Source organism: Giraffa tippelskirchi, chromosome 3 (genome assembly GCF_054371585.1).
Source record: "Giraffa tippelskirchi isolate mGirTip1 chromosome 3, T2T-mGirTip1v1.2.pri, whole genome shotgun sequence".
Taxonomy (NCBI): Eukaryota; Metazoa; Chordata; class Mammalia; order Artiodactyla; family Giraffidae; genus Giraffa; species Giraffa tippelskirchi.
In genome coordinates, this window is record NC_137277.1 from 91679215 (window position 1) to 91693334 (window position 14120).

At 37.0% G+C, this 14120-nt stretch overlaps 1 protein-coding gene across 4 annotated transcripts in view; it reads right to left on the minus strand.

Annotated features, from left to right (window-relative positions):
- Positions 1 to 14120, minus strand: part of XIRP2 (xin actin binding repeat containing 2) — a 712110-nt gene that overhangs the window by 592881 nt on the left and 105109 nt on the right. Inside the window, exon 1 of one of the 4 annotated variants that reach the window (XM_081582633.1) lies at positions 3653 to 3778. The exons of the other annotated variants lie outside the window; for them this stretch is intronic. The gene's annotated coding sequence lies outside the window, so the exon portion shown is untranslated. Of the gene's footprint in view, positions 1 to 3652; positions 3779 to 14120 lie in introns of those variants that run through there. 4 annotated transcript variants of the gene reach the window in all.

Here is a 14120-nt window from a genome sequence, read left to right on the forward strand (position 1 = left end):
GAGCATATCAATTACACTATTTGTAAATATTTACCAAATTTAAAAATTATTTTCCAAAAGCAGGGTTAAGATAATAATGAAGAAATCCTATGTAACTCCATCTGTGGAGATTTTAAGATTACATATTTTTTAGTTATTTTTTATTGAAGCATAGTTGATTTATAATATCATGCTAGTCTCATATTCAGTTTTATATATATACATACTTCTTCAGCCTCTCTTCCCTTATAGGTTACTACAAAACATTGAACATAGCTCCCTGTTATGTAAGTGGGTCCTGGTTGATCATTTATTTTATATGTAGTGGTTTTATATGTTAATCCCAATCTCCTAATTTGACTTCCCTGGTGGCTCAGCCAGTAAAGAATCTGCCTGTAACTCAGGTGACTCGGGTTTGATCCCTGGGTGGGGAAGATTCTCTGGAGAAGGGAATGGCTAACCACTCCAGTATTCCTGCCTGAAGAATTCCACGGACAGAGGAATCTGGTGGGCTACAGTACATGCTGTATCAAAGAGTCAGACATGATTGAGTGACTAACACTTACCATCTCCTTTTTCCTTTGGGTGACCATAAGTTTGTTTTCTATGTCTTTGAGTCTTTTTCTGTTTTGGAAATAAGTTCATTTGTATCTTTTTTTTTTTCTTTTCCAGATTGTATACCTAAGCAATATCATATATTGTCTTTCCCTGTCTTTACTTACCATGCTAAGTCTGGCTTACTTTTTACCTTCATCATTATTGGGAACGGATTAATTATTTTATATAATCTACCCCTCCTGGCCAGAGTAATGTTGCTTTTTGTCAATGAATAAAAGAAATATTTGAATCATCCTAATATCTTAACCTTCTTTGGGATTCAAGAACAACTTAAATCTAAAATCACAAGTCCACAACAACTACCCTAGAATCACCCTGTGTGTCAGAAAGAGTCATGCTTTTCATTTTTGGGCAATACTCATGGCATAATAATTTTTACCTTCAGTTAGAAAATATGCATCTAGTGTACCACAGAGTAGCAAGAAATGAGGATGAACAGCACCATACAGTTTCCTTAGCAACCTAAGTATGCTTTAAGAAATGGCACAAACAAGAAAGAAGTCTTTTATGAGCAGTACAATCCTAAGATTTTTCTGGATATAAAGCCCTCAAGTTCTTGTTGTGCCAACATCCTTCTTTAGAAAAAGAGGTTGAATGTGATTTTATTCACTTATGTTGCAATATTCTGTATCATTTTACCCTGTTCCCTTGCTATAACAAACTAGATCAGGGCATGGTGTATAAACTAAATCAGTTATCTGTGGGATCACTAGTGACCCCAGAGAGCCTGTATAAAAGTGCTGTCTAAGGCTAACCCAGAAAGATAGTCTCTTAGGGATTCAGAGTATAAAAGATAATGACAAAAATAAGATAGAGTCACAAATACAGAAATAAAGATAGAGGTAAGGGATATGGTGTGAGGGTGAGGGGTGAAGAAAGACAAAGAAAAAGACCAAGGGGTGCTGTTTGGTAGTGGTAGGAAAAGGCAAATAAGCAATAGGGACCATTTTATTGATAGAGTGCAGAGGGCTAGAAGAGAAAGATTCTTGCTACTAAAGGTTTAATAAGACTATTCACCATTAGAGATGTTTGGACCCTCAAACCCATTCTAACTCTCTAGGAGGAGCATAAATTTGGATTAGCTACATTCTCTGAAGAAAAACTGCAGTCCTCCATTGACAGAACTGTAAGAGCCAAACAAAACCCCAGCTCTATCTAGTTGTTTTAGAAAAATACTGGCAGGAACCACATTGGGGCTTTCCGAAGTTAGGTCTGAAAGCAGAACAGTGGGAGAGAATAAGGATGTTCCGTGCACCTTAAATATTAAGAAACACCTATCGTAAATACTTGGGCCCATTCAAAGATGAAAAAACAGAAGCAGAAAACAAAGACCTATGAAAATACCACAGGAAAGGGAAAGTAATACATATCTGAAGCTTCAAAGGAAAACCCCATATCTAAAATCTATCTAGAAATAGATTTTTTAACCAAAACCAAATTCTCAAGTAGTCAGTATTCTACCTTGCCCTGGGCTGTGATAAATATGGTGCTAAATTATTTGCAACTATGTCTAGTTAGGTGTTCATTATGGTGTGCCCTTAAAGACAGAATCTCTGTTCCTATATAAAATTGCCACTGTTATCTTGGATTCCAGAGAACAAGTCACCTTGAAACAAACAACCTTTATTCAATTTATCTGGGCTCCTCATTGGCCTCCCATCTCAGAATACAGTTCGCTCTCACCTAATGAGCTTCATTTTCCCCTCACTCTGCTATAAGTAAAAAGTGCTTAAGTTTTTAAATCCATTATTTTTTGCAAATTATTATGATGCATTCTGGGCTTCCCTGGTGGCTCAGTGGTAAAGAATCCACCTACAATGCAGGAGACACAGGAGATGCAGGTTCAATCCCTGGGTCAGGAAGATCCATTTGAGAAGGGCATGGCAACCCACTCCAGTATTCTTGCCTAGGAAATCCCATGGACAGAGAAGCCTGGTAAGCTAATGTCTATAGGGTTGCAAAGAGTCAGACACAGCTGAAGTGATTGAGCATGCACGCATGTACATGGATAATAGTGCAGTTCTTGTGCAAAATTAAAGATGAAAAGTTAACATCCTCAAAGTTATGAAGGAAAGCAAACCAAAAAAAACTTTCCTCTCGTTTTAAAATGAAGATGGAGAAAGTTGTTCTACACTTAATATTTCAGTGCTTTTTAGTTTGGTTTTTATAGTAAATTTAACAGATAAGTTAAATTTATTTAACTGTAGTAAATAAATCTGTAGTAAATTCATTCAGATTTGCAGAATGAATGACAATTGTAATCAGTGGAAGACTCAGTTGAACAGGCAAAATAATGATTGAACACAAACTCTGGTTTAAGCAGAGTCTGACTTATAGTAAGGAACACACACACGATACATTCTATCTCAACCCAAGACATCCAAATAATTTTTAGTTAAAAAAAAAATCATTTAATTAAGTGAAAATATAAATAAATAATTGAAAGTAAACAAATACAATGCATAAAATTTGATACATTTTAAAAGAGATATTTGCTAAAGGAGGAAGAGAGCCTTGATAGAAGATGGTGTTTGATGCAAAGGATTGCAAGGAAATCTTTTGTAGGTGAATTATTCTTTTTGTGCCATATTCTTCACAAATATTTAACTTTTTTAGGGCTTATGATTGCATCTTAATCAAATTTCACTTAAAAATTAATATATAGCACAGAAAAAATAACTTTTGAGCCAAATTAAGGCTAAACAAGATGGCGCTTTGAAACACAAAAGACACGTGAATTCAGCAAAGAGATGATCACAGAAGATGCTATCCTTCTATCCCTCTGGTTTGACATAGTTACATGAAGCCAAACATGGTGATTTTATCCCAACATGGTACACAACTCAAGTTTGTCCTATGTATTATTCTCCGAATAAAAACCACGTGCTAAATAAGTTGGCAAAGTGTCTGCCTAAAACTAATATAAAGAAATCACATTTCCTGTCACATTTATTAATGCATAGTGTTTTGAGAAAAATTTGTTACATTCAATGAGTGGCAAAAAGCCATTGATTTGTTTCATGTGTTCTAAACCTACAAAATTCAATGTCCTTACCTTGAATAAGAGGCTTAGTCGCTCAGTCGTGTCTGACTCTCTGCGATCCTTAGGACTGTAGCCCACCAGGCTCCTCTGTCCATGGGATTCTCCAGGCAAGAATACCGGCGTGGGTTGCCATTTCCTTCTCCACTGAATAAAAGGTAATATGAGGTCTCAACTTATATACATAATTCGGTCCTGCCTACTTCTTCATCTTCGTTTAAATCACTCTTCCTCTTACTCAATCTGCTCCACGGAAGCCGACATTTTTGTTCTTCCAATATGTCAACCATGTTTCTCAAGTGTTTGCAAGGGCAGTTATCTCTGCTGAGAAGCCTCTATATTTCACATATTAACATGGTTTATTCTTTACCTCACTATCTTCATCAACAGACTGCAAGTTCCCTGAAAATAAAAACTTTGTCTGCTTTTATCACTGCCCTGGCACACAATAAATGCTAAACAAATTTGATGTTGAACTAATGAATGAAAAAACAATATGTTTCTACTTATAAAGATAATAAGCAAAACAGGAGTCATTGCTCTTGAAGAGGGATGTAATATGGTAATTTTTTTTTTTTTTTTTTTTTTGCGTTTTGGTTTGTATTCTTGACGTTAACCACTTTGCCCATACCACCTTGAATAACAGTACTTGAGATTAGCTGGGAAGATGTGAACAAATCTAAATAAGTAATCAAGGAGCTTTAAAAATGTACAAACCTGAGAAATAACATAAATCATTCACAATATTTTTATATTTCTATGAAGATCATCTGGCTTTCAAATAATTCTCTACTGAGAATTGCTTTTGCTGCACTAAGTTCTTGTAAACTTAAAGAAACCCATACTCTTTTGTATTTCTGTAAACAGGCTAATTTAAAAAATACATCTTAAAGTTGTCTTTTTGGAAATTCACTGCTTGTTAAAAAATTCATCTGGCTTTACATTAAATCTTAAAGTATTTCATGGGTATTCTATGAGTCTAGGTGATTAAACTATAATAACATTTGTATAACTATACAACATGCATATTTCTATGTCATCCATATATTTACTTATTTTATCTTCACAATCACACTGGAGCAGGAAGTACAGCCACCATATCCCTATTTCACATACACAGAACTGAAGCTAGAAAGGTTCAGTTCAGTTTAGTCACTCAGTCGTTTCTTACTCTTTGTGACCCCATGGAGTGCAGCATGCCATGCCTCCCTGTCCATTACCAACTCCCAGAGTTTACTCAAACTCATGTCCATTGAGATGGTGATGCCATCCAATCATCTCATCCTCTGTCATCCCCTTTTCTCCCCACCTTCAATCCTTCCCAGCATCAGGGTCTTTTCAAATGAGTCAGTTCTTAGCATCTGGTGGCCAAAGTACTGGAGTTTCAGCTTCAGCATCAGTTCTTCCAATGAATTCAGGACTGATTTCTTTTAGGATGGACTGGTTGGATCTCCTTGCAGTCCTAGGGAATCTAAAGAGTCTTCTCTAACACTACAGTTCAAAAGCATCAATTCTTCGCTGCTCAGTTTTCTTTATAGTCCGACTCTCACATCCATACACGTCTACTGGAAAAACCACACCTTTGACTAGATGGACCTTTGCTGACAAAGAAACAATTATGCAATTTAATAATGGGTACAAGTTAGGAGTAGAAGATATACACATGACTTTTGGGCTGGTGTTTATTCTTCCACTCCTAAATCCGTTTCTTAGAACTCTTACAAAATCAGTGGTAATTCCAGCAGTTAATCATAAAGCTTGAAATTAGTACTCATATCCTCATTAGAGAACCCATTTTTAACTAATCAGGCTCTGTGGCTATAGCTTTATCCCTTACAGCTTTTCAAAATGATCCCTTGCAAATTGCTAACTTGCTCCATATTTCTTCCAGTGTAAGAGGCATTATCAGCAACTCATGCATCACATAACACGTGGAACTGCAAAGCTCAGTATGAGTCTCTAGATAGCTACAAGTGACATGAGGAAAATCTAACAGTAGAAAAAAGCAGAAATTACATCTGATTCTATAAATTTTTTTTCTTTTCACAAATATAATGTTCTCTTGTATGTACCAAAAGGTGTGGATTTTAAAAATTATTCCTCATTTTAGCAGGTCTGGCTTCCACAGAAAGTCAGATTTAAACTTCACAATATCATTATTCACTTCAGTCAGGGTGGTTCATGAATCTCATCCTCTGCACTTTACACATGAAAATCGCCCATGTTATCAACATGAAAGAAGAGCAGCTAGAGCCCTGCACAAGATTATTTTTTCACTGTGTGGAATATCAAATTCACACTCTGGTGTGTTTATGTGTGTGTTTGTGTGTGTGTATCTGATGGTAAGCTTTTGTTTATATCTTCCACAATAAAACAAACTGAACCTATTTTAACATGTCCATTTAATTTCTACAGAAATGTAACCAAGATGATATTGAAGCCAGAGAACTCCCCTAGAATTTGACAGAAGTATTTAGACCATTCTCAAGCTACTGGCAAAACTAATTTCTTAGGCTCTATGGGTGACCCTGCCTTGCCTGTGTTGTGCTCTGTGATAATAAGCAATACTGCCACATTGAAGTATTTGTGAGGATTGAATATCATCTTAACACATTTAAAATATTAGAAGATGTACATGTCACATAGCAGGCACTTAAAATATTAGTTTTTCTTTAAATTGTGTAATACTGAATTTCCAGCAGGATATGGTATTTATCTACCTTTCCTTCAGAAATAATGGATAATTATATTCAATAAACATTTATATCGTATAATCATCTCCAAATCTTCTAATTCCTACAGGAGCCCCAGAGCTTTGTTTTTTAATTTCAATGATCATCACTTCCCTAAGCTTCATATATTTGCATATTTAACTATTAACCAACATCTCTACTTGGCATAATATCTACTAGATATTTCAGTCTTACATGACTCCAATGGAATTCTTATTTTTCTTATACCTTCTACTTCTTCACAAGTATCTTGTCAGCCAATGATATTCACCTGGTTACTCAACTTGAAAACACAGAAGTCATCTTTGTTTCCTCTTTTTAATCTAGAGGCTACATTGCATCCATCAGCAGGTAGCAGGTATTATTGGCTCTACTTTCAAAACTTACCCTAATGTGGTATTTCCCATACTCCCAAGGGGCATCATCTAGTCCAAACTATTGTCTCTCACTTTGAATTTAGTTAAAACATCAATAATGTTTTCCCTCAAGCTTCCTCGACGCCATATTGTTTGTTTCTCCATGAGACATGTTTATATTAAATGAAAAGAAGCAGAATAATAGTTTACATGTTAACTTTAATTAAGTACATCGCAATAAATGGACTAGGGAAAATTAGTCAAAATGTGCATAATAGGTTAAGTTATCTTTCCTAAAGTGTTTTACTTTCCAAACTTTTCACAATAGTTTTATATTAACTTTATAATTAGAAAAGTATTTCAGGAAAATAATTTTGATTTGAATTAAACTGAAAACATATAAAATCATTTCAATTCTTTTTGTAGCTCTTGAAAACAGAATAGTATTCTATTTCTATAATTTATTACATTTGAGTCAACCTTTATTAACTTTATGCTTCTAAATTGACAATAGTGGACATAAATGTAGACAATTATGTTTCTCTAACCTCAAGACATTTTAAAAGAACTACCATAAAAATATCCATTTACCTTTCATTCTGTGTTAATTTTACAGATATGTCACAGTGGTGGTAACAGTGAAAATTTGTAAATTTTCCAAAGATTTGGGTTCAAATTATTCTTAGATCTCTTATCTGGCATTAAATGCATAAGGTTACTTCAAGAATTATAGATATGATCTAATTCTTTTGGGGGCTTATTCTGCATAAATATGAATGCTCCTCTAAAATGTCATATACTTAGAAACTTTCCTTCTAATCTCCTTCTTATTTTTATCCTTGCTGGATCTTTCTCATTAACACTGAGCTGGAGGTGTTACCTTGTTTCCTGCATTAGGAAGGATTCAGTTCAGTTCAGTCACTCAGTCATGTCTGACTCTTTGCGGCCCCATGGACTGCAGCACATCAGGCCTCCCAGTCCATCACCAACTCCCGGAGTTTACTCAAACTCATGTTCATTGAGTTGGTGATGCCATCCAACCATTTCACCCTCTGTTGGCCCCTTCTCCTCCTGCCCTCAATCTTTCCCAGCATCAGGGTCTTTTCAAATGAGTCAGCTCTTTGCTTCAGGTGGCCAAAGTATTGGAGTTTCAGCTTCAACATCAGTCCTTCCAATGAACACCCAGGACTGATATCTTTTAGGATGGACTGGTTGGATCTTCTTGCAATCCAAGGGACTCTCAAGAGTCTTCTCCCACACCACAGTACAAAAGCATCATTCTTCGGTGCTCAGCTTTTTTCATCATCCAACTCTCACATCCATACATGACTACTGGAAAAACCATAGCCTTGACTAGACCAACCTTTGTTGGCAAAGTAATGTCTCTGCTTTTTAATATGCTGTCTAGATTAGTCATAGGTTTCCTTCCAAGGAGTAAGCACCTTTTAATTTCATGGCTGCAATCACCACCCGCAGTGATTTTGGAACCCAAAAATATAAAGTCAGCCACTGTTTCCACTGTTTCCCCATCTATTTCCCATGAAGTGATGGGACCAGATGCCATGATCTTAGTTTTCTGAACACTGAGCTTTAAGCCAACTTTTTCACTCTCTTCTTTCACTTTTTTAAAGAGGCTCTTTAGTTCTTCTTCACTTTCTGCCATAAGAATGGTGTGATCTGCATGTGTGAGGTTATTGATTTTTCTCCTGGCAATCTTGATTCCAGCTTGTGCTTCTTCCATCCCAGCGTTTCTCATGATGTATTCTGCATATAAGTTAAATAAGCAGGGTGGCAATATACAGCCTTTACATACTCCTTTCCAATTTGGAACCAGTCTGTTATTCCATGTCCAGTTCTAACTGTTGCTTCCTGACCTGCATACAGATTTCTCAAGAGGCAGGTCAGGTGGTCTGGTATCCCCATCTCATTCAGAATTTTCCATAGTTTATTGTGATCCACACAGTCAAAGGCTTCAGCATAGTCAATAAAACAGAAGTAGATGTTTTTCTGGAACTCTCTTGCTTTTTCGATGATTCAGCGGATGTTGGCCATTTGATCTCTGGTTCCTCTGCTTTTTCTAAAACCAGCTTGAACATCTGGAATTTCATGGTATTGCTGAAGCCTGGCTTGGAGAATTTTGAGCTTTACTTTACTGGTGTGTGAGATGAGTGCAAATTGTGCAGTAGTTTGAGCATTCTTTGGCATTGCCTTTCTTTGGGATTGGAATGAAAGCTGACCTTTTCCAGTCCTATGGCCACTGCTGAGTTTTCCAAATTTGCTGGCATATCGAGTGCAGCACTTTCACAGCATCATCTTTTAGGACTTGAAATACCTCAACTGAATTCCATCACCTCCGCTAGCTTTGTTCGTAGCGATGCTTCCTAAGGCCCACTTGACTTCACATTCCAGGATGTCTGGCTCTAGGTGAGTGATCACACCATCATGATTATCTGGGTCATGAAGATCTTTTTTGTACAGTTTTTCTGTTTATTCTTGCCACCTCTTCTTAATATCTTCTTCTTGCCACCTCTTCTTAATATCTTCTGCTTAATATCTTAATATCTTCTGCTTCTTAATGGTATCTAGGTCCATACCATTTCTGTCCTTTATTGAGCCCATCTTTACATGAAATGTTCCCTTCATATCTCTAATTTTCTTGAAGAGATCTCTAGTCTCTTCCATTCTATTGTTTCCCTCTTTTTCTTTGCACTGATAGCTGAGGAAGGTTTTCTTATCTCTCCTTGCTATTCTTGGAACTCTGCATTCAAATGGGTATATCTTTCCTTTTTCTTTTGGTTTTGCCTTCTCAGTAATTCTTTAATCCAATTTTCTGTTGATGGCTGGAGCTGTGTTCCCTCCCTGCTATTTACCTGGGGCCAAACTAAGTGTTAAAGGGTTAAATTTCTATAATTATAAAATTCTTGCCATATGCTCAGAAATTTAATCTTATATACATCTCCATATTCCAAATTTATGAGCATAACTACAAAAATGATGACATCAAAGGAGCCTCTGCATTGATATTAACAGTGCAGCTTGATATTTATATGGAAGATTATTTAAAGTGAATGCAAGTGCCATTCATATTCATATGCTAAGCCACATCTTGCCCTTCTAAAAGAATTAATCTACTGTTTCTTTGCATTACAAGCTATCTTGTAATTGCAGCACAATATTAACAAGAGCTTTTGCTTTTGCATTACTTGAAAATGCTTCTAACTAGTATCTTGGGAGTGTTCTGTACTGAATGGCTGTATCCTGGACATTTTTATGACTGATTAAGCTTGTACAAAGTAGATTTGTTAAATGGTGATTTAATGGTAGGTTACTTGAAATTATGGTTCTTAGTAAGTTTAAAGACTATATTTACAAACAAGATGAACAAATGCATAAGGCAAATACTATCTATTTGTCACAGATATAGGTCCAACTTGGGGATAAAATGCTTCTGTTTATATAGATATCAGCAGTTATTTTCACACTAACAATTTAATAATTTAAACTGAGCTTAATCAAATATGATATACATTTATTAATACAAAGCAATCCAGTCATATAGGAGTCTCTGCATCATATAAAGTGTTAGCCCCACCTTTTAATTCTTTTGGGGTTCTATGTTTTTTTTTACATTTAATCCATTTGTCTTTTTTTTTTTTATGGTTGAGGCAGAGATATAAATTTCTAGTATTCCAAATTCATAATCTATTAGGCAAACCTGCTGTTTGATTGTGGTCCTTTTCCTAGATTCAACTCAATCCCTCCAATTCTCAGTAAAATGAACCCAGATTTCCACTCACATCCAGACTTACATGGCACACCATGCTGGATTATTTACTTCCTTGGTAAATAAGGAAATGACAAAATCACAGGCTACTTCATCTGCTCTCTTGGCTTGCAATAGCTTTGAATCAGCTCACTATTCTACCATATCTTGTTTTTGCTGCTGACAAGATGCAGCATCTTTGATTTTAGACGTTCAGAGGGATCAAGGATGAATTGTGATTAAAGTGCTTCTGGCTCTACCCTCTATCATTTATTTTCTGAATCACAAAGATACAGAAACATGAAAGAAACTGACGTGGTAGGAAAAAAAAATCAATTTGGAACTTCTGTTATTTAAGTGATTTTCCTATTGATGAACACTCTTGGACAGGTTGCTTTACATCAGCAGGTTTCAAATGTTTTTCCATCACAATAGAAATTATTTACTTCTCATAGACAATATCCACCCAATTTACTACATGATAAATGAAAATATCCTCCCTTTTCTCTGTTATCCAAACAAATATGAAAATGAGTGAGAATTATGTTATCACCAGATTAATTTTGAAATAGCTGTGATTTAGTTTAACAAAGCTAATTTATTGACAAAGTCGTGTATTCAAAACCTAGACAGGGTATTAAAAAGCAGAGACAGCACTTTGCCAACAAAGGTCCATCTAGTCAAAGCTATGGTTTCTCCAATAATCATGTATGGATGTGACAAGTTGGATCATAAAGAATGCTGAATGCCCAAGAATTGATGCTTTCAACTGTGGTGCTGCAGGAGACTCTTGAGAGTCGCTTGGACTGCAAGGAGATCAAACCAGTCAATCCTAAAGGAAACTAACCATGAATATTCACTAGAAGGACTGATGCTGAAGCTCCAACAGTTTGGCCACCTGATTCAAAGAGCCAACTGATTGGAAAAGACCCTGATGCTGGGAAAGATTGAGGGCAGGAGAACAGAATGACACAGAATGAGGTGGTTGGATGGCATCACTGACTCAATGGATAGGAGTTTAAGCAAACTCCCGGAGACAGTGAAGGACAGAGACGCCTGGCACACTGCAGTTAATGGAGCTCAAAGGTCAGACAAGACATAGCAACTGAAAAGAAGTGAAGTCACTCAGTTGTGTCCAACTCTTCGTGACCCCATGGACTGTAGCCCACCAGGCTCCTCTGTCCACGGGATTATCCAGGCAAGAGTAGTGGAGTGGGTTGCCATTTCCTTCTCCAGGGGATCTTCCCAACCCAGGGATCGAACCCAGGTCTCCCGCACTGTAGGCAACTGAACAACAACAATTACTTGTTACTAATTATATGCCAATCTTCTAGATGATCTCAAAGTTTCCTTTATCTCAAATGTTAAAGATTCTATAAAACACATCAGTTCTGGTCATAAGATAATACACAGTAGCTATTCTCTGAATGTTGCTTAGGTTTAAGCTGTTAAACTAAGGTAAAAACTAATTACCTTAATTAGTTTAAATAGTTCATGAAAGATATACCCAACTGAATGCAGAGTTCCAGAGAATAGCAAGGATAGATAGTCTTCTCATGTGAACAATGCAAATAAATAGAGGAAAACAATAGAACGGGAAAGACTAAAGACCTCTTGTTAAAAGTTAGAAATATCAAGAGAACATTTCATGCAACGACGGGTATGATAAAGAACAGAAACAATAAGGACCTAACAGAAGCAGAAGAAATTAAAAAGAGGTAGCAAGAACACACAGCACAACTAAACAAAAAAGTTCTTAATGACCCGGACAACCACGACAGTGTAGTCACTCACCTAGAGTCAGAAACTGTGGAGTGTGAAGACAAGTGGGCTTTAGGAAGCATTACTATGAACATAGCTAGTGGAGGTGATGGAATTCCAGTTGAGCTATTTAAAAATCCCAAAAGATGATTTGTGAAAGTGCTGCAGTCAATATGCCAGCAAATTTGGAAAACTCAGCAGTAGCCACAGGACTGGAAAAGGTCAGTTTTCATTCCAATCCCAAAGAAAGACAATGCCAAAGAATGCTGAAACTACCACAAAATTGCATGCATTTCATGTACTAATAAGGTTACACTCAAAATCCTTCAAGCTAGGCTTCAATAGTATGTGAACTGAGAACTTCCAGATGTATAAGCTAGTTTAAGAAAAGGCAAAGGAATCAGAGATCAAATATTCATCATCTGTTGGATCATAAAGAAAGGGAATTCTAGAAAAATATCTGCTTTATTGACTGTGCTAAAGCCTTTGACTATGTGGATCACAACAAACTGTAGAAAATTCTTCAAGACATAGGAATAACAGACCACCTTACCTGTCTCCTGAGAAACCTGTATGCAGGTCAAGAAGCAACAGTTAGAACTGGACAAAGAACAATGGACTGGTTCAAAACTGGGAAAGGAGTATGTCAAGGCTGTATATTGTCTCCCTGCTTATTTAACTTTAATGCAGAGTCCATTGTGTGAAATGCTGTGCTGGACTGAATCACAAGCTGGAATCAAGATTGCTGGGAGAAATATCAACAACCTCAGATATGTGGATTATACCACTCTAATGGCAGAAAACAAAGAGGAACTAAGGAGCCTCTTGATGAAGGTGAAAGAGGAGAGTGAAAAAGTTGGCTTAAAACTCAACATTCAGAGCGGTTCCCCCTTCTTTATTTTGGCTTCCTCTGTTTGCAAGTCTCTACAATGTTTAATTTCCACCCTGACACAAGGGGTGAAGGTGGCCACTTATTTAGGTTCACTCATTCAGTTGTGCTGTGAGGAGGGAGGGACAGTGCAACCAAATACAGCTGGCATGTGTGGGGAATGCTCCCAGTGGATGGACCACACTAGGTTTGCCACAGCCCAAGGCAGCACATACTCCCCTAGGTCCACACTGCTCAGGCTCCACAGTGCTCTGCAAGGGCACTGCCCCAAGTGGACCCTGCATTTCATGCACTTCCCAGTCTAAGCCACTCAGGTTCTCAAGTGTTCTGCAAGGGCAATGACCCAGATAGGCTGTGTGTTTGTGTCTCTTCTGGGGAGCTGATCTCAGTCTGTGACACTCCTGGCAGATTTGTACCACCCAACATCCCAACCTAGATGTCCATCAGCAGACAAATGGATAAAGAAGCTGTGGTATATATACACAATGGAATATTACTCAGCTATGAAAAAGAACACATTTGAGTCAGTTCTAATGAGGCAGATGAAACTGGAGCCTATTATACAGAGTGAAGTAAGTCAGAAAGAGAAACACGGATACCATATATTAATGCATATATATGGAATTTAGAAAGACAGTAATGATGATCCTACATGCAAGGCAGCAAAAGAGACACAGATGTAAAGAACAGACTTTTGCACTATGTAGAAGAAGGTGAGGGTGGGACGATTTGAGAGAATAGCATTGAAACATGTATATTACCATATGTAAAACAGATTACCAGTGCAAGCTCAATGCATGAAGCAGGGCACTCAAAGCTGGTGCTCTGGGACAACTCAGAGGGATGAGGTGGGGAGGAAAGTGGGAGAGGGGTTCAGGATGGGGATACACATGTGCACTCATGAGTGATTCATGTCGATGTATGGCAAAAAAACACCGCAATATTGTATAGAAATCATCCTCCAATTAAAATAAATTAATTA